Source organism: Somniosus microcephalus, chromosome 15 (assembly GCF_052327205.1).
Source record: "Somniosus microcephalus isolate GS21.2 chromosome 15, FLI_Smic_1.0, whole genome shotgun sequence".
NCBI classification, from domain to species: domain Eukaryota; kingdom Metazoa; phylum Chordata; class Chondrichthyes; order Squaliformes; family Somniosidae; genus Somniosus; species Somniosus microcephalus.
The window spans coordinates 54,593,146-54,613,944 of record NC_141001.1 but is presented as its reverse complement, the minus strand read 5'-3'; the positions used below and the strand labels follow the sequence as shown (position 1 = coordinate 54,613,944).

General features: G+C 47.2%; 1 protein-coding gene across 3 annotated transcripts in view; it reads right to left on the bottom strand.

Annotated features, from left to right (window-relative positions):
• Window positions 1-20,375, bottom strand: part of LOC147106739 (cytosolic 5'-nucleotidase 1A) — an 86,659-nt gene extending 66,284 nt beyond the window's left edge. Inside the window, exons 1-2 of one of the 3 annotated variants that reach the window (XM_086007814.1) lie at window positions 20,295-20,375; window positions 17,319-17,545 (exon numbers count right to left, since the gene is read on the bottom strand). The gene's annotated coding sequence lies outside the window, so the exon portion shown is untranslated. The other 2 variants (XM_086007815.1, XM_086007816.1) reach the window with 2 other exon arrangements.
• Window positions 20,376-20,799: the final 424 nt, after the last annotated feature.

Genomic DNA, 20,799 nt, shown 5'->3' with positions numbered 1-20,799 from the left:
GCCTCCCTGGTGCCAGGGTCAAGGATATCACTGAGCGGCTGCAGGGCATTCTGGAGGGGGAGGGTGAACAGCCAGAGGTCGTGGTCCACATTGGTACCAACGACATAGGTAAAAAGAGGGATGAGGTCCTGCAGCAAGAATTTAGGGAGCTAGGTGAAGGATTAAAGAGCAGGACCTCAAAGGTTGTAATCTCTGGATTACTCCCGGTGCCACGTGCTAGTGGGTATAGGAATAGGAAGATAGAACAGATGAATGCGTGGCTAAAGGGATGGTGCAGGGGGGAGGGCTTTAGTTTCCTGGATCACTGGGTCTGCTTCTGGGAAAGGTGGGACTTGTACAAGTTGGACGGTTTACACCTGAACCAGAGGGGAACCAATATCCTTGCGGGGAGGTTTGCTAGCACTGCTGGGGGGGGTTTAAACTAACTTGGCAGGGGGATGGGGTACAGAGTGGAGCTATAGTAGGGGGTGATTTACAGCCAAATACAGAGGAAAAAACAAGTCAGCTGGGAAGGCAGAGCAAATATGTGAAGGCAAAAGGGAATATGACAGGGTTGGAAGGCATTTATTTTAATGCAAGGAGTCTTGCAAATAAGGTGGATGAACTGAAGTTGTTGTTGAGCACATGGGAGTACGATATTGTTGCTATCACGGAGACATGGTTGAGGGAGGGTCAGGACTGGCAGCTCAATATTCCAGGGTATAGAATCTTCAGGCGAGACAGAGGGGGGTGTAGCAATATTAATTAAGGAGTCAATTACTGCTGTAAGGAGGGATGATATATTAGCGGGTTCTTCTAATGAGGCCTTATGGGTAGAACTTAAAAACAAAAAGGAGGCAAGCACTTTGCTGGGAGTGTACTATAGGCCCCCAAACAGTCAGGGGGAGATAGAGGAACAGATATGTCGGCAAATCTCAGAGAAGTGTGAAAATAATAGGGTAATAATAGTGGGGGATTTCAACTTCCCCAATATAAATTGGGATAGTCAGAGTGTGAAAGGCTTAGAGGGTGCAGAATTCTTAAAGTGCATCCAGGAGAGCTTTTTGAGCCAACATGTAGAAAGTCCTACAAGAGAGGGGGCGGTACTGGACCTAATTCTGGGGAATGTAGCCGGGCAAGTGGTGGAAGTATCAGTAGGAGAGCATTTTGGCGACAGTGACCATAATTCGGTGAGATTTAAGGTGGTCATGGAAAAAGACAAAGACGGCCCGGAAATAAGGGTTCTAAATTGGGGGAAGGCCGATTTTAATATGATAAGGCAGGATCTGGCCAAAGTGGACTGGGAGCAGCTACTTATAGGAAAATCCACATCAAAACAGTGGGAGACTTTCAGAAGGGAAATAGAGAGAGTACAACGCCAACATGTTCCTGTAAAGGTCAAGGGTGGGACCAACAAGCAAAGGGAACCTTGGATTACAAGGGATATACAAAAATGCATTAGAAATAAAAGGGGGGCTTTTGGCAGTCACAAAAGACTAAAGACGGAAGAAGCCCTAGAGGAGTATAAAAAGTGCAGGGGCGTACTTAAAAAAGAAATTAGGAGGGCGAGGAGGGGCCATGAAATAACACTGGCGAGCAAAATAAAGGAAAATCCTAAGATGTTTTATAAGTATATTAAGGGCAAGAGGATAACCAGGGAAAGGGTAGGGCCCATTAGGGACCAAAGTGGCAATCTGTGTGTAGAGCCAGATGATGTAGGCGGGGTTTTAAATGAATTTTTTGCATCAGTGTTCACTATGGAGAAAGACGATGCGGACATAGAAATCGGGCAAGGGGACTGTGACATACTTGAACATATTAGCATCGAGAGGGAGGAGGTGCTAGCGGTTTTAGCAGGCCAAAAAGTGGATAAATCCCCAGGCCCGGACGAGATGTATCCCAGGCTGCTGTGGGAGGCAAAGGAGGAGATTGCAGGGGCTCTGACACAAATTTTCAGAACCTCTCTGGCCACAGGGGATGTACCAGAGGACTGGAGAACAGCTAATGTAGTACCATTATACAAGAAGGGTAGCAGGGATAAACCAGGGAATTACAGGCCAGTGAGCCTAACATCTGTGGTAGGGAAATTATTGGAAAAAATTCCGAGGGACAAAATTAGTCTCCACTTGGAGAGGCAAGGATTAATCGGGGATAGTCAGCATGGCTTTGTCAAGGGTAAATCATGTCTGACAAATCTGATTGAATTTTTCGAGGGGGTGGATGAGGGGAATGCTGTGGATGTGGTTTACATGGACTTCAGTAAAGCTTTTGACAAAGTCCCGCATAGGAGACTGGTCAAGAAGGTAAGAGCCCATGGGATCCAGGGTGCCTTGGCGCGTTGGATCCTAAACTGGCTGAGTGGCAGGAGGCAGAGGGTGATGGTCGAAGGTTGCTTTTGTGACTGGAAGCCTGTGTCCAGTGGGGTACCTCAGGGATCGGTGCTGGGTCCCTTGTTGTTTGTGATCTACATAAATGATTTGGATGAGAATGTAAAAGGTATGATCAGTAAGTTCGCAGATGACACGAAAATTGGTGGGGTGGTAAATTGCGAGGAGGAAAGCCTCAGGCTACAGGACGATATAAACGGGTTGGTCAGATGGGCGGAAAAGTGGCAAATGGAATTTAACCCTGAAAAGTGCGAGGTGATGCATTTTGGACGGACAAATGAGGCAAGGGAATACACAATGAGTGGTAGGACCCTAGGAAGTACAGAGGGACCTTGGTGTACATGTACATAGATCCCTGAAGGCAGCGGAACAGGTAGATAAGGTGGTTAAAAAGGCATATGGGATACTTGCCTTCATTAGCCGAGGCATAGAATATAAGAGCAGGGAGGTTATGATGGAGCTGTACAAAACGCTGGTGAGGCCACAGCTGGAGTACTGTGTGCAGTTCTGGTCACCTCACTATAGGAAGGATGTGATTGCTTTGGAGAGGGTGCAGAGAAGATTCACCAGGATGTTACCTGGGATGGAGCGCCTCCACTATGAAGAAAGACTAAACAGGCTGGGGTTGTTTTCCTTGGAGCAAAGAAGGCTGAGGGGGGACCTGATTGAGGTATACAAAATGATGAGGGGCATAGATAGGGTAGACAAAGAGGAACTTTTCCCCTTAGTAGGGGGGTCAATAACAAGGGGGCATAGATTCAGGGTAAGGGGCAGGAGATTTAGAGGGGATTTGAGGAGGAACTTTTTCACCCAGAGGGTGGTTGGAATGTGGAACTCAATGCCTAAAAGGGTGGTAGAGGCAGGAACCCTCACAACATTCAAGAAGCATTTGGATGAGCACTTGAAATGCCATTGCATACAAGGCTATGGACCAAATGCTGGAAAATGGGATTAGACTGGACAGGGATGGATGGGCGGCGCAGACACGATGGGCCGAAGGGCCTCTTTCTGTGCTGTAAAACTCTATGACTCTATGACTCTAAAGTGTGCAAAACAAGACATGGTGTCAGAACAGGGATTTGAAATGGACATCGTTGGAGCTCCCTTGCTGCAAATGGATTGGGGATCTTTGAACTTACATAGAGAATGGTGCAAGTTCAAGCAACACGTGGAATTAATGTTCTCGGGTCCACTGAAATGCAAAGGGGAGGAAGAAAGATGCAGCTACCTACTCCTGTGGATCAAAGAAAAAGGGAGAGACATTTTTAACACATGGTCTCTCACTGCAGATGAAGCAAAGGTACTGAAAAGTTATTTTGACCGTTTTGAAGCATATGTGATGCCCAAGAAAATACGATATTCGCTAGGTACAAGTTTCAGGAGAAAGTACAAGGAGCTAGTGAGTCGTTTGAACAGTTCATGACTGAGTTAAAACTGCTGGTAAAAGACTGTGTATATGCAGATAAAGATGAGATGGTCAGAGACCGCATCGTGTTTGGAATACATTCAGCTAAAGTGAGAGAGAAACTTTTGAATGTTGGGTCCAGGCTAACGCTGGACAAAGCTATGGACATAGCTAGATCACACGAGATAGCCCAAGCACAGTTGAAAACCATAACCGGCGCCATGAGCAGCTCGAGTGAACAGACAGTGCACGCAGTTAATAGATACACACCAAAGAACACCACCCAGAGAGCGTGTTTCAGAACAGAAAGAACAGCGAGAGTTCTAAAAATGGGCAACACAGACATAAAACGCTTCAAAAACTGTGGATATTGTGGAAACAACTGGCATGGAGAAAAGGAGTACTGCCCTGCCAAAGGAAGGCAATGTACTAAATGTGGTAAACGGAACCACTTTGCTAAAGTTTGCAGGACTGTTTTCGGAAAAACAGTACACACAGTGAGTGACAGCCAAATGCCAGATAGAGAGCCAAATGCAGAGGAACTGTTTATTGATTCTGTGTCACAGAAAAAACAGATTTCAGAGACTGAGCAAGCTTATGCCGATATTGAGATAGGAAAATAGGGCAAAGAGCTTAAGTTTAAACTAGACACTGGATCTCAGGTTAACGTAATTCCTCTGAGTGAGTATCACAGCTTGAAGGATGAGTGTGAGCTACAGCCCACCTTATGCAGACTGACCGGCTATGGGGGTGAGCAGCTCAATGTAAAAGGCACATGCGTGATGAAATGCAAGTAGAAAGAAAGCGACATGATGCTGGACTTTTACATTGTTAACACTCAAGCATGTCCAGTGCTAGGTCTAAAGGCATGTTTAGACATGGACCTCGTCAAGCTATTGCTATCAATGAGAGCACCAGTTGAGAAGCAGTCATGGAGGAGTTTGCTGATGTTTTCAAAGGAATCGGACTATTCCCAGGTGAATGCACTATTCACCTTGACCCAGCAGCAACCCCTGTGGTTTGCCCACCGAGAAGGATACCCCTTGCTCTACGTAGTCGCCTGAAGGAGGAGCTGCAGAGCATGGAGAATACGGGAATCATCGTCCGGGAAACAGAACCGACAGAGTGGGTCAACACGTTAGTAGTGGTTGAGAAACCACGTACAGGCAAGCTCAGAGTCTGTCTCGACCCCAGAGATTTGAACAAGGCTATCAAACGCCCTCACTACCCTCTACCAATGCTAGATGACATCACACCCAAGCTAGTGGGAGCACGTTACTTCAGTGTAATGGATGCACGATCAGGATACTGGACTATCAAGCTCACGGAAGAGTCATCTAAGCTAACAACGTTCAACACACCATTTGGACGCTACCGATTTCTGCGTTTACCATTTGGTCTTATCTCAGCTCAGGATGAATTCCTGCGGAAGATTGACGAAACCTATGAAGGCCTCGATGGAGTAGTCGTAATCGTAGACGACATCCTCATCTATGGCAGGAATAGAGAGGAACATGACAGGAGCCTCCGTGCGATGCTACAAAGATCACGGGAGAAAGGTATCCGGCTCAACCCCGAGAAAAGCATAATCGGATCCACCAAGATCAGTTATTTCGGGCATCGCCTCTCAACTGATGGCATTAAGCCGGATCCAGAGAATATCTCCGCCATCAAGAAGATGGAGCCGCCGAAGAACCGCGCAGAGCTAGAGACAGTACTAGGCATGGTTAACTACTTAGCCAAGTTTGCCCCGAGCCTCTCCGAAATCAACGCACCCATGCGCCAGTTGCTCAAACAATCCAATGAGTTCCTGTGGGACAAACAACATGACACAGCATTTCAGAAAATGAAAGACCTATTCACCAGAGAACCAGGACCAGTTCTTGCCTACTTTGGCCCCAACAAAGAGCTCAGACTACAAGTGGACGCGTCAAAGTACGGACTAGGCGCAGTATTACTGCAAGAAGGAAAGCCTATCGGCTACGCTTCCAGATCTCTCTCAGACAGTGAAATCAACTATGCTCAAATCGAGAAAGAGCTATATGCAATTCTGTTTGGATGCAAGCGTTTCCACCAGTACGTCTATGGCCAACAAGTCATTGTGGAATCCGACCACAAGCCCGAGTCAATAATGAGGAAACCACTAGCCGCAGCCCCACCAAAGCTACAGAGAATGATCCTTCAGCTACAGAAGTACGACTTCACAATCATTCACCGTCCAGGCAAAGACATTCCTGTCGCAGACACACTCTCCAGAAAGTCTCTTAGCTACCAGGACAGCAGCCTTAGTGAAGGCATGGATGTGCAGGTGCACATGGTGTACAACAGTTTACCTGTGAGTGACTCAAAACTGAAGGAGATCCGAGCAGGAACAGAGAAAGATGCACAACTCACACTGTTGAGCAAAGTCATACATGAAGGATGGCCTGAGGAAAGGAGAAAATGCCCTCAGAGCATATCTGAATTCTGGAACCACAGAGACGAACTGTCACAAATCAACGGAATCGTCTTCAGTCTCAGAGAAGAGATGTTGACAAAAATTCATGCTGGACATATGGGCATAGAAAAATGCAAACAAAGAGCACGTGACATTATGTTTTGGCCCAGAATGTGCAAACACATTGAGGACATTGTCGGAAAATGTTCCATTTGTCTAGAACGCCGCCCATCAAATGTCAAAGAGCCCATGATACCTCACCGTATCCCAGACAGGCCCTGGCAGGTCATCAGCTGCAAGCAAGTGCATGCAAAACGTGTACAGAGACAACACCACCAAAAGAGATACTATGACAGGTCAGCTAGACTACTGCCGCCGCTGCACAATGGAGAATCCGTCAGAATCCAGGAGCATGACTACTGGAAGCCAGCAGTCGTCATCCAGCCAGCTGACACTGAGCGGTCGTATCACGTCCGCACCCCAGAAGGACAGGTGTACCGCCGCAATCACAGGCACCTCCTGAACACCAAGAACAACACCGTCATTCCGACGAGAGGTCAAGCCTAGAGTTATCCTTGACTTGTGAACTGCCAAAGGGTGTAGGCGGATCGCTGCCCTAAAAAAACTGTACATCGTTATTGAAACGTTGAGATGTTTTCAGTGCTAGTTAAATGTTGAGTTGACTTATATGTTGATGCTACTGAGAACATTATGTAGAAGAAAGGTTCAAAAGTAATGCATAACATTTTTCTTTTAAAAGGGGATGTAACATTTGCATATTGATTTATCATTGGCCCGCAGGCATCTGTAAGGAATACCTATTATATTCACATGTGATCACATGCTGAGTTGTCATTGGCCTGCAGGCATCTGTAAGGACTGCTATTGTTTTAGAGGACCCAGGGTCCTGACTCCATTTTGTCCACACGGTGCTGTATTGATTGAGAAAGCTTACAGACCTGATGCTTCATTAAAAGAGTTTAAACTGTAACACTCCGTTGTCCTGCAATTTATTATTTTTGTACAAAGTGTGCAAAACAAGACACTGACCATGAAGCTGTTGGATTGTGGTAAAAACTCAACTGTTTCACGATTATCCTTTAGGGAAGGAAACCTGCCGTCCTCACCCAGTCTGGCCTGTATGTGACTCCAGTCCCACACCAACGTGGTTGACTCTTAACTGTTCTCTGGAGTGGCCTAGCAAGCCATTCATTTGTATTAAACTGCTACGAGTGGTTGAAGGCGGCGGTCCACCACCATCTAAAGTCAACTACGGATGCCGACCCTGCCAGCAATGCCCACATCCTGAGAATGAAAAAAAATCACCTTGGCCTTTGGCCATGGAAGATCCCAGATAATTTGGCTTCTAAGCTAAAGGCCATAAAGAAATTAAAGCCATAAAAATGCATAAGTGATGATCCTAGAAAGGACCAAGTTCATACTAGACATTTCTTACTAGTATGAAACCTCATTATACCTTGCTCAGACCTTAGGTGGAACACGTAATGAAAAATAAACATGTCACATCTCCCTATTTGTGTGAAAAAAAAACCCTCGAGAAATGTAAGATGGATAGTGAGAAAAGACCATATAACCCAGACCATAAAATCTGTCTTGCTGGGGGAAAAAAGTATGCCCCAGTGACTCAATAACATCTGTAGAACTCCACATTTATTAAGTTTGATTGTCAGAAGTGGGGTGGGGGATAGTGGGGCGGGGGATGGGGGGGGGGGGAAACGGGAGGCAAGATATTTTGGCACATGTGTCACCCTGATTAAGTGAATGTTGGGAGGCTTCCCTTTGAAATTAAGATATAAAAGACAGGGTTGTTACACCCCTCCAATGCTAGACAGTCTTTAGTAATCTTTTCTAGAGAGCAAGCGGTCTCTCTCTCTTTGTCTTTGTAGAAGTAGCAGTCTTTCTGCTAGTTCACTTAGGTTCTGTTTGTTCTGTAAGCTAGCAGACACAGAAAGGCACAGCATATTAAGACAGGGAGTAAGATACCAAGTTAGCTTGTGAGTCTGTATTAGCCAGTTGCAGGTAGAGAGAAGTGGCACTTAATTTTCTAAGCATTCAAGATCAGAGAAAGGCGAGTGAAGCCAGCTCAGATACCGTCGCTCATGCGTAAGGTGGATTTGTTCCAAGTAGAACAGAAATCCCCACAGCTGAAAGGGGGGCTCATCGACTCGACACTCCAGAAGCTAACAACCTGCATTCCAGAGAAGGAAGATTAACTCAACCACGCCACTCAAAGACGAGGTCAGGTAAGCACTGAAACATTGGCCTCGATTTTTACAGGGGGAGCTGAAAGGGTGCAGGGGACGAACCTGGCAGGTTCAGGGACGCGGATGCCCTGCTGCTCCCAACGGCTGGGCATCATTTGAATAAATATTTGCAAAGTCCCGCCCAACACCCAGCCAGATTGACTACCTGACTCTGGCGGCAAGAGCCTGCAGCCGTGGACTTGTGGGAAGGGTTCCCCATCAGGCAGTGGGTGGAGGGATTCCCTGGCTTTGCGGTGGGAGGAGGTCAGAGTTTCCTCTCGATAAGAGATGTGATGGAGATTTCCTGAAAATCGAGGTATGCTGGTATTGGGGATTCCCAAAGATCGGGGGAATGTCAGGGATGGGGAGCCCCAAGGACTTCTTGATGGGCCTGGGGGGAGCACTCCTGACCCACAAGGAGTTCAAAGAAAGGGAAAGTTTTAAAACTTTTTTGGGACTCTTCTGGCCAGTCGACATCTTCTGCCTTGTTGCTACTGCCGGGCAGCAGACAGCGCGGGACCCCCCCCACCCGCGAGGACCTTAAAATTACATATTCGGGCCACGACTTTTGAATCTTAAGCAGGCCCCGCCTTTTAAAAGGGAGCCTTGTCCAGGGCCTGAATCTCCGCGTAAACACAGTGGCTTGGAGACATGATCGCGAGTTTTAGGATTTTAACCCCTCGTCCACCCTTTGCTGCCTGTTGGGGGGGCTGACATCTTCCTTGTTGATTCAGAAAGGTGGTATTAATTCACTTGGTAGCTTGTAGGTATCCTATAATCAAGGGTTGAACTAAAACTTAGGTTTAATACGAACTCGTTAGTGCATAAGGACTGTTGCCGAGTCGACCCTGGCACCAGCCACTCCTAGGTCTTAGCTGAGAGTAAACCCCCCCAGATGGTTTCTTGTGAGGGTACAACAATAACAATTTGCATTTATATGGCACCTTTAACATAGTAAAATGCCCCAAGATGCTTCACAGGAGCGTTATCGAACAAAATTTTACACCGAGCCACATAACGAGATATTAGGGCAGATGACCAAAAGCTTCGTCAAACTGGTAGGTTTTAAGGAGCGTCTTAAAGGAGGTTTGCAACCATCTTCAGCCAGGCGTGCCAAGTGGATGGTCCATCTCGGCCTCCTCCTGGGGTCCTCACCATCACAGCAGCTAGTCTTCAGTCAATTCGATCCTCAGGGCAGTGTCTGAGGCCCAACCATCTTCAGCTGCTAAATCAATGACCTTCCCTCCATCATAAGGTCAGAAGTGGGGCTGTTCGTTGATGACAGCACAGTGTTCCGTTCTATTCACAACTCCTCAGATAATGAAGCAGTCCATGCCCGTATGCAGCAAGACCTGGATGACATTCAGGCTTGGGCTGGTAAGTGGCAAATAACATTCGGCCCACACAAGTGCCAGTCAATGACTATCTCCAACAAGAGAATCTAACCACCGCCCCTTGATATTCAACGGCATAACCATCGCTGAATCGCCCACCATCAACATCCTGGGGGTCACCATTGACCAGAAACTTAACTGGACCAGCTACATAAATACTGTGGCTACAAGAGCAGAGGCTGGGTATTCTGCGGTGAGTGACTTGCCTCCTGACTCCCCAAAACCTTTCCACCATCTACAAGGTACAAGTCAGGAGTGTGATGAAATACTCTCAACTTGCCTGGATGAGTGCAGCTCCAACAACATTCAAGATGCTCGACACCATCCATGACAAAACAGCCTGCTTGATCGGCACCCCATCCACCACCTTAAAGATTAATTCCCTCCACCATCAGCGAACTGTGGCTACGGTGTGTACCATCTACAAGATACACTGCAGCAACTCGCCAACACGTCCCAAACCCGTGACGTCTACTACCTAGAAGGACAAGGCAACAGACATATGGGAACACCATCACCTCCAAGTTCCCCTCCAATTCACACACCATCCTGACTTGGAAATATATCGCTGTTCCTTCATTGTTGCTCGGTCAAAATCCTGGAGGGACTGTGGGAGTACTTTCACAGCATGGACTGCAGCGGTTCAAGAAAGTGGCTCACCACCACCTTCTCAAGGGCAATTAGGGATTGGCAATAAATGCTGGCGTTGCCAGCGACGCCCACATCCCAGGAATTAATTTTTTAAAATTTGAAAACAAGGATGTGAATTTTAAAATCGAGGTGCTGCTCAGCCGGGAACCAATGTAGGTCAGCGAGCACAGGAGTGATCCGGGTGAATGGGACTTGGTGCGAGTTAGGATATTGGCAACAGAGTTTTTGATGAGCCTAAGTTTATGGAGGCCTGAAGATGGGAGGTCGGCCAGGAGTACGTTCGAATAGTCAAGTCTAGAGGTAACAAAGGCATGGATTAGGGTTTCGCAGCAGATGAGCGGAGGCAAGGGCGGAGTTGGGCAAAGTTAGAGGTGGAAGTAGGCACATTAGTGATGGCGCGGATATGTGGTCGGAAGCTCATCTTGGGGTCAAATATGACACCAAGGTTGCGAAGAGTCTGATTCAGCCTCAGACAATTGCCAGGGAGAGGGATGGAGTCAGTGGCTAGGGAACGAAGTTGGTGGTGGAGACCGAAGACAATGGCTTCGGTCTTCTCAATATTTAGTTGGAGGAAATTTCTGCTCATCTAGTACTGTATGTCAGACTAACATTTAGAGACAGTGGCGGGGTCGAGAGAGATGGTGGTGAGATAGAGCCGGGTGTTGTCAACGTACATGTGGAACCTGACGTTGTGTTTTTGGATGATGTCGCCGAGGGGCAGCATGTAGATGAGAAATAGGAGGGGGCCCCAAGGACAGATCCTTGGGGGACTCCAGACATAACGGTGCGGGAGTAGAAGAGAAGTCATCACAGGTGATTCTCTGGCTACGCCTGGATAGATAGGAATGGAACCAGGCGGGTTCAGTCTCACCCAGCTGGACGATGGAGGAGGAGTTGGAAGAGGATGATGTGGTCAACTTTGTCAAAGGCTGCAGACAGGTCGAGAAGGACGAGGGGGGATAGGTTACCATGGTCGCAGTCACATAGAATAGACTTTGGTAAGAGCCGTTTCGGTACTGTGGCAAGAGCGGAAACCTGATTGGAGGGATTCGAATAAGGAGTTCCGGGAAAGATGGGCATGGATTTGGGAGGCGACAGCGCATTCAAGGATTCTGGAGAGGAAAGGGAGATTGGAGATGGGGTGGTAGTTTGCAAGAACAGAGGGTTCAGGGATTGGCTTTTTGAGAAGAGGGGTGGTGATGGCAGATTTGAGGGAGAGGGGGACAGTACCTGAGGAGAGCGAACCGTTAGCAATATCAGCTAACATGGGGGCCAGGAAGGGAAGTTGGGTGGTCAGCAGTTTGGTGGGAATAGGGTCGAGGGAGCAGGAGGTGGATCTCATGGCCAAGATGAGCTCAGAGAGGTCATATGGGGAGATAGGAGAGAAACTAGAGAAAGATATGAGTTCACGGCTAGGGCAGGGGGGAACCCTGGAGGAAGTTTGGCCCGGTGGGCTAGGGGAAGGAAGGGAAGCGGCAGAGGCAGCTGAACGGATGGTCTCAATCTTAGTGACAAAGAAGTCCACAAGCTCCTTGCACTTGTCGGAGGTGAGGGTGGTGGAGGCAGGGAAGAGGGATTTAAGAAGATGGTTTGCAGTAGAGAAAAGAAGCCGGGGGTTTACTTTGCATGCCAGGATGATCCTGGAATAGTGAGCAGTTTTGGCAGAGAGCAGGATCCGATAGTGCTTTATGTGGTCCAGGCAGATCTGGCAGTGAATGGCTAAACCAGTTGTCTACCATATACGTTCTAGTCTGCGTCCCTTGGACGCGAGGAAGTGGAGATGCAGGCCATACCAGGGAAAAGGACCAGGGTGAGAGAGAATAATGGTTTTAATGGGGACTAGGGCATCAAAGGTAGAGGTGAGGGTGTGATTGAGCAGATCAGTAGTTGCAGAAACATTGTGGTGGATGGAGGGCCAAAGTGCAGTTGCAAGTGAATTGGGAGAGTTTTTTCCAGGGGCAGACACAGAAGGAAGTAGTGTTGGGAGGGGGAAGGGGGATGTGGGTGGAGAGCGGTACAAGGAAGTGAACAGAGATGCCTTATCTGCGATTGACATGATGGGAGTAGCGAGGTCACATGAGATGGCAAGATCAAGGCTGGTGGCTGTGAATATGGGTAGGGGAGTTTATATGGAGGAAGAGATTAAGGGAGGATAGGAGGGCTGTAAGCTCAGAGAGAGAGCATGATGAATTGAGATGGAAGTTGAAATCACCGAGGATGAGAAGTCACTCGGTGCAGGGGCTGAGGGAGGAAAGCCGTGAAGATATCTCGGTGAGAAAATTGGCATGGTATTTGGGTGGGCAGTAGAGAACGAGGATTTTAAATGAGAGGCGAGAGGGGTGGAACGAGGTGAGATACTCAAAGGAGAAGGTGCCAGAGGAGTAAAGGGACAGATCAAGGTGTGATTAGTGATAAGATTCACACTGCTACCGCAGAGGTTTGGCTGAGGCAAGTAGTGGAAGGTATAGCCGGGCGGGGGAGGCTTCATTTAGGGGGATGGTCTCATCACATGTCAGCCAGGTTTCCGTCAAGGCCACGATGTCAATGCAATCATCCATAGTAAGTTCATGGGTGGCAAGAGCCTTTTTCACAAGTGAACGGACATTCTGGAGGGTGATGCGGACAGGGGGGGGTGGTAGCTGATCCACAGGGTCAGCATTGGGAGGGGTGAATGGGATGAGAAAGAGGTAGGAAAGATTAGCCGCCAGCTAGCGTTCTGGGCAGGGAAGATCGCGAGAGTAGTTTGGGTTGCTGCTCGTAAGGAGGCAGGGATGAGTGCCTCAACGGACCCTTCGGAGAATGCCAGGAAAGGCACAGAGGGAAGCTGTAGGGTTATCTAAGAGGGAGTCAAGCCTGGGACAGCGGCAGGAGAGTAGGAAGGTTGAGAAGGGGCGAAGGGTTGGGGTGGGGATTTGGGAGGGCAGAGTACTCGAGAGGAGAGAAATGAAAGGAGGCTTGACCAACGTTCCCTCTAAGCTGCGCGGCCACACAGCTGTCTGCCGGTCCTGCGCAGCCCGGGACTGGCTTTTCCAAGGTGAAATTTCGTGCATGCGCAAAACTTTGAATAGGCCACGCAGCACATTAAAGGGACTGCGCACCCAAATGTAAAATTAGGGGAGCATTGGGCATGAAAGCAGGCGAGAGGGGTCTCGGAGAAGTAACAGAGAAAAGAAGAAAAAAGGGGGAGAAAAAGTGGAAATAGAAGTGATGGGCTCAGGTCAGGAGCAGCAGCCAAAACACACACGCGAATGGTCACAGGGAAAACTCAAGTTACATAGGCCTGGTTACGTAGCAAGATTAGGATACATATATATATTTTGGTATAAACGGGGAATAGAGCGGAGACAATAAGAGGGAGTCCAGAGTTAAAGTCAGTGGTCCCGTGGTGGGATAAAGTTGACATAGGTATGATGGAGTCAGCTTGGAGCATCGCTAAACTGATGTCCAGGTTTGGAGACAGGTGTGGAGGGCGAATGAGCCAGAAGCTATTTTAAGGGCAGAGTATTGGAGGACACACTGCTGGAGGTATTTCCGTAGGAGTGAAGAGCCAGGTGGTGTGCAGAATCGATCGCAGGGCATAAAGACGGTGGCGAAGTTGGAGGTCACCATAAGATCTAGAGGCGGCGAAGAAATGGACTTCAGCCCAGGAGAATGGAATTCGGGCCAGGAACCAGACTGTAGCTGAAAAACCAGTAGGACAGTCACAGGCTCAGCAGGTAACAGCAGTGGTGGGGGATGCGTTGTAGACTAGACAAAGTTACTTTAAAATTTAAGCAACTGAGTAGCAGATCAGAGACACAGCAGCTGAGTCTTACGGTGTAGTCCAGTGCAGAAGTAGTCTTAATGTCCAGAGTAGTCCAGGAATTTGGAAGCCAAATTTGAGAAAAGATCCAGTGCTCACTGAGGAAAACAAACATGGTCGAAGGATGGGCAGTGGGCACTTTAAAGTAGCAGTTAACTTGTCGTTTGGGCTAAAATGCACCCACTATTAGAGCCAGGGGAACTTAAACAGTGGAAGAGAAGAGATTGGGGGAGAAAGGGCAATGAATGGCCAAGGATAGAGGTGCACAGCAAGGATCACCCTCGGCAGCTGCCTATCCAGGAGCCATCTTGAATCAAAGGTATGAAAGATTTGTCTAGTTCCTCAGCATATATTTGTCAGGTTACAGAAACCTAGTGTTATTTATCTTATATTGGCCTCCTCAAATTCCTTTTTTATATGGTGTTACTGGCAACATAATCCATAAACATGAAGCCATCTTCCATTTATAGTGATGATGCGCTATCAATTACTCATAAAAGACTGAGAGTTAGAAGAGTAACCAAAGGCTTTTATTAACAACAGAATGGAGGTCTGCCTCGCGTGGTCGACCGGTCCATGATACTAAGGGCTGGGGAGCAGTCACCTTTATACTAGGACCTGTGGGAGGAGTCAGCCGAGGCATGTCCAGGCATGTACACAGTGGAATACAAACAGGACAAACAGGAATACAAACAGTGGTTTACCACAAGTGACAAATCCAAGCTTCACTTCTCCACTACTAGTCCCAATTGCTCATTAGCCTGCCAAACTCCACCCTCCTTAAACTCCAACTCATTCAGAACTTGTTCTGACGAAAGGTCATCGACCCGAAACGCTAACTCTGTTTCTCTCTCCACAGATACGGCCTGACCTGCTGAGTATTTCCAGCATTTTCTATTTTTATTTAATTCAGAACGTGCCCGTTTACACCTTATCCTGTATTAAATCCTGCTAACCTATTACACCTGCTAACCTATTACACCTATACTCATCAAACTCCACCAACCCTCAGCAGTTTCATTTCAAAATCCTCATTTACTCCCTTCAAAGCCTCATCCCATCCTAAATCTGCAACCCCCTCCAACCTTACATCTTTCACAACACCGCCCCCCCCGCCCCAACTCTTCTAGTTTTTCATACAGTCGCTCTCTGTTTCACCATCAGTGGTGCAGCCTTCAGCCATTTCACTGCTGCACCCTGGAATTTCACAAACTCCTCCATCATGCCTCATTTTGCCCCACGTTCAAAAGTCTCTTTAAAACATATCTGTTTCACCATATATTTGGTCACCTCCCTAATTCTTCTGCTTACTTGTTTTTGGTCTGACTGCTTGCGATGTTTCTGCTACATTAAAGATGCTATAAGTGCAAATTAATTTTAATGTATATACGCTAAAGCCACAGTGTCCTCGGGTCCAGTTGAAATTGGAGGAACCATTTATGAAAGAGAATAGAATCTATAGAAGGATTCGATATGGATTCTTAAACTGCAGGTCTTCAGTTACTTGTTGATGGCCACCTTCAGGAGGTTTATTAATGAGAAGAACTTACATTTATGTAGCGCCTTTCATGATTTCAACACGCCCCAAATTGCTTCACAGCCAAAGAAGTTCTTTTAAAGCGTAGTCACTATTGTAATGCAGAGAAACTCCCCTGCTCTTCTTCAGAACGTGCCACTGGATCTTTTACATCCAGCTGAGAGAAAAGACGGGACCTCAGATTAACATCTCATCTGAAAGATAGCATCTCCACCAGTGCAGCACCGAAGTGTCAGCCTAGATTAGGTGCTCAAGTCTCCGAATTGGGGTTTGAGATGGAGCCAAGAGTGCTACCACTGAGCAAGTCCCCCAGGAAAGAAAATTGTTGAGAAAATAATTGCCTGTAACTCACTGCCAGATATTCTGCTTAAAACCTATCTCTTTGATCAAGTGTTTCATCACCTGTCCTAATGTCCCCTTCTTTGGCTCGGTGTCATTTGTTGTTCTTCATGCTCCTGGGGACGTTTTACTATGTTAAAGGTGCTAAAAATGCAAGTAGTTGTTGCATTCTATTAAAAAATTATTTCAGCCCTTTGCCTAGATTCCAACCTGCAACTCACTCCTCGTACCCATTTGCCTCTATATTATATACACAAAGTCTGTCGTTTCCGGGCCAAGAACTTATCACTGCTGTATGAGTCACATGGTACAATGGTACAGTTGCTGCTGTATCGTTAACAATGGCTGTAATCTAAATAGTTAATGATTCCAGATCAACATTGTCATATCATCTGACAGAGTGTTTTACAAACACACCAACTCTTTACTGGGTTTGTATTTAATGTTGGTCTGTCAGGAGCAACCCTGTAATGTAAAATGCTTAGTGCTAGTGCTACTGAAGCTTCAAAATGCTCCTTAAGTGGGTACCTGGATCTTCTGATGGAAGCGAAACTAAATAAATGGCTGCTACAGGCAGCACTTGCTGTCAAGCATTCTATCTTGGTCCTGGTTGTAGGCAGGGAGATCTCAGCTTGTACAGATCTACCCCAGCGTGTGCAAGAGTGAAGTTACTTTGAAACAATAAAAGTTGCGCTGACACAATAAACGGACAGTGAGGCATTACAAGACCATCGATATTTACTTTGATATTGATAGTAATGCACTAAAAGTATTAATAATTAAAACCTCTATGTCATAAAGAGACAGACGCAAATTGGAAAAAATGGACCATGAGATTACCCTCTGTGGATATCTTTTTAGAAAGTTCTGCACAATCTGCTCAAAAACCAGACTGTTATTCCACAACCCAACATGACACTGGTCAGCCCTCAAGACCCCTGGGTATTTCTTGCATTAATACAAAGTTTATCGCAGAGATGAGCTCCTCTCAACATAACTTTAGACAAAAAAGGGGCCACGTTCCCAGACCTGTCAACGATCACTTATTTTATTTTGATGTATTTTACTCTTTAATACAATGAAAGTTCATTTTTTCCAACATGTTTGCAATCAGAAGACTCACCTTCTGACTCCCCACCACCTATAAGGCACGAGTCAAGAGTGTGATGGAATACTCTCCACTTGCCTGGACTGGTGTAGCTGCAACAACACTCAAGACGCTTGACACCATCCAGGACAAAGTAGTTCGCTTGATCAGCAGCCCATCCACCACCTTAGACATCCACTCCCTCCACCAGCAGCACACCGTGGTTCCAGTGTACTATCTGCAGGATGCACTGCAGCAACTCACTAAAGAAAAGAAAGACTTGCATTTATATAGCACCTTTCACGACTACAGGACCAATATTCCCTCTTATTATTTTTGGGTGCGCGGCCCATTCAAATTTCAGCACATGTACGGGTTTTCCATTCAAATGCTTGCGCAGGATCTCCAGACCACTGCGCAGCTGTGCAGCTTAACGGGAACATTGTTCAGGACGTCCCAAAGTGCTTTACAGCCAATTAAGTACTTTTGAAATGTAGTCACTGTTGTAATGTAGGAAACGCAACAGCCAATTTGCACATAGCAAGCTCCCACAAACAGCAATGTGATAATGACCAAATAATCTGTTTTTTAGTGATTTTAATTGAGGGATAAATATTGGCCACCACACTGGGAATAACTCCCCTGCTCTTTTTTGAAATTAGTGCCATGGGATCTGTTCCGTCCGCCTGAGCAGACGGGGCCTCGGTTTAATGTCTCATCTGAAACATGGCACCTCTGATGGTGCAGCACTCCCTTAGTACTGCACTGGAGTGTCTGTCTAGATTCATGTGCTCAAGTCTCTGGAGTGGGACTTGAACCCACAACCTTCTGACTCAGAGGAAAGAGTGCTACCAACTAAGCCACAGCCGGCGTTGTTGACAGCACCTCCCAAACCTACGACCTCTACCACCTAGGACAAGAGCAGCAGTGCTCCATCACCTGCGAGTTACTTTCCAAGTTGCACACTATCCTGACATTGACACATATCGCCATTCCTTCATCATTGCTAGGTCAAAATCCTGAAACTCCATACCTAACAGCATTGTAGGTGCACCTTCAGCACAGAACTGTAGCAGTTCAAGAAGAAGGCTCATCCGCACCTTCTCAAGGGCAGCTAGGAAGGGCAATAAATGCCCTTGCTAGCGATGCCCACATCCCCAGATTGCGGAATACCTCCGTTCAGTCTGTAAGGGTGACCCTGAGCTTCCGGTCGCCTGTCACTTTAATTCTCTGCTTCACTCCCACTCTGATCTCTCGGTCCTCGGCCTATAAGATTGTTCCAATGAAGCTCAACGTAAGCTCGAGGAACAGCACCTCCTCTTTCGATTAGGCACTTTACAGCCTTCCGGACTCAATATCGAGTTCAACAATTTCATATAATAATCCCTGCCCCCATTTTTCATGCAGTATGATTTTGCCATTCCCATTTGCAACATTTTCAGTATGTTCTTTCAATTCCTTCCTCCCCTCCCCCCTGTCTCTGCACCTGCTTAATATCTGTTACATTTCCAGCTTTTTCCAGTTCTGATGAAGGGTCCCAGTTGCTGCCTGGCCTGCTGAGTATTTCCAGCATTTTCTGTTGTTATCCCCGGAATTAACATTTTTTTTTAAAAGTCAAATTCTTTTGGATTGTAATTTTCGTGCCTAACATTTCCTTGATATTTACAATACATGTATGGTTGAGGAACCAAACCCCATTCAGAAAGCCCCTAAACCATCTGGCTGTTTCTTAACTAATTTTTCCTCCACCTAAACTGGAAGTCCATTCCACGTCTCGATTACTCCTTGTACGAAGAAAAACTTCCGGATGTGGCGGTACCACCGGTTGTCCCTTACATATAGATATATATACATAATTCCCTTTAACTTACCTAACTGTATGTACTTAACTTACTTATGTATGTATAACTTACCTGTTGGGGCCGTTGCCCCTTTAACTTACCTGTTGGGCTGTTGCCCCTTTAAGAGGCGACCTAACGCGCTGACGTCACGCATCACGTGACGCACAACGCCGGCCGCCGGCCCGACTCCGTCTTCCAAGACGGCCGCCGGCACAGCCCGGCCTACCGCGACTTCGGCCGCATCGGCCAGCCGACGGGAGCGACGCGATCTTCCGCCCCCGCGGCAAGCACCGGCACAGCCCGGCCTCGCGACCTCGGCCACAACGGCCAGCCTCCGTACCGGGTGGATGCACCGAAGCAACAGTGCAAGTCACGGGACCGCCTAAGCGCACGCGAACGTGCTGACATCACGATGCGGTCACGTGACGCCCAAAGCGCGGGAACACACAGCAGAGCGTGATGACGTCATCACGCTCGCCACAGTGCTCCTAGTTAGTCTTCGTGGAGTCCCCGCTGGGACAAGACCTATACCACCGTGCTCCTACAGTCAGCCATCTTACCTGCAATCTTACCTGATGTAATTAGTCTGTTCTTGTAAATAAATAACTTGTTAATAGTTCGTCGAAGTCAAACTCTCTTATTTAGTGGCGATCAACATCAACCGCTACACGGACATCAATCCTAAGTTTGCCTTTCACCAGTTTGAAGCTATATGATAGCAAAATACTGCGGATGCTGGAAATCTGAACTAACAACAGAAAAAACTGGAGAAACTCAGCAGGCCAGGCAACATCCGTGGAGAGAGAAACAGAGTTAACATTTCAGGTCGAAACCCTTCTTCAGCTATATGAACTTGTCCGGATGTGCTGGCAGCTGTATCGAAATTTGGTCACAATTGTGCATACTGTTATCAAACCTCGCAACTGATAAATCGTAAGAATAATTTAATGTATTTACAACACGGGGACGTGCAGCATCAGAGGCAATGGTGCAAACAACGACTTGCATTTCCACAGCGCTTTTAACCACAGAAAAAACGCCCAAAGGCGACAGGAAGTTTTCTTTTAAACAAAGTTGCCAAATTGCAGCCTGCCAGCCCTTCAGATGCTACTGTTGCCTCCAATGAGGCAGGTAATCCTCTCACTGAGCTGACCCACTCCCCAGCACTCACTCTGATTGCTGATCCCGCAGTGAGCGCCGCACGCCATCAATGCGCAGGCGCGGGCCGCACAGGGCGCCGGGAATGACCGAGATTTCCTCCAATCACGGTGCAAACCGCGGAAAGAAACTACAACTCCCAGAGGGCATTGCGCAGCGGCCGGGGGAGCCAGAGAGACGACAATACACAATACAGTGACAGGATTTAATAGAAGTACAATAGTGTGCGACAGAATAGTGTGGAGTTTAATAGAGTACAATAGTGTGGTACAGGTTAGTGTGGGACATGTTATTGTGGGTTTAATAGGAGTACAATAGTGTGGGACATGTTATTGTGGGGTTTAATAGGAGTACAATAGTGTGGGACATGTTATTGTGTTTACCTCCGGGTGCTCCGGTTTCCTCTCACAGTCCAAAGATGTGCGGGTTAGGTTGATTGGCTATGATAAATTGACCCTTAGTGTTAGGGGGATTAAATACGTGGGGTTACGGGGATAGGGTGGGATATGTGTTGGTGT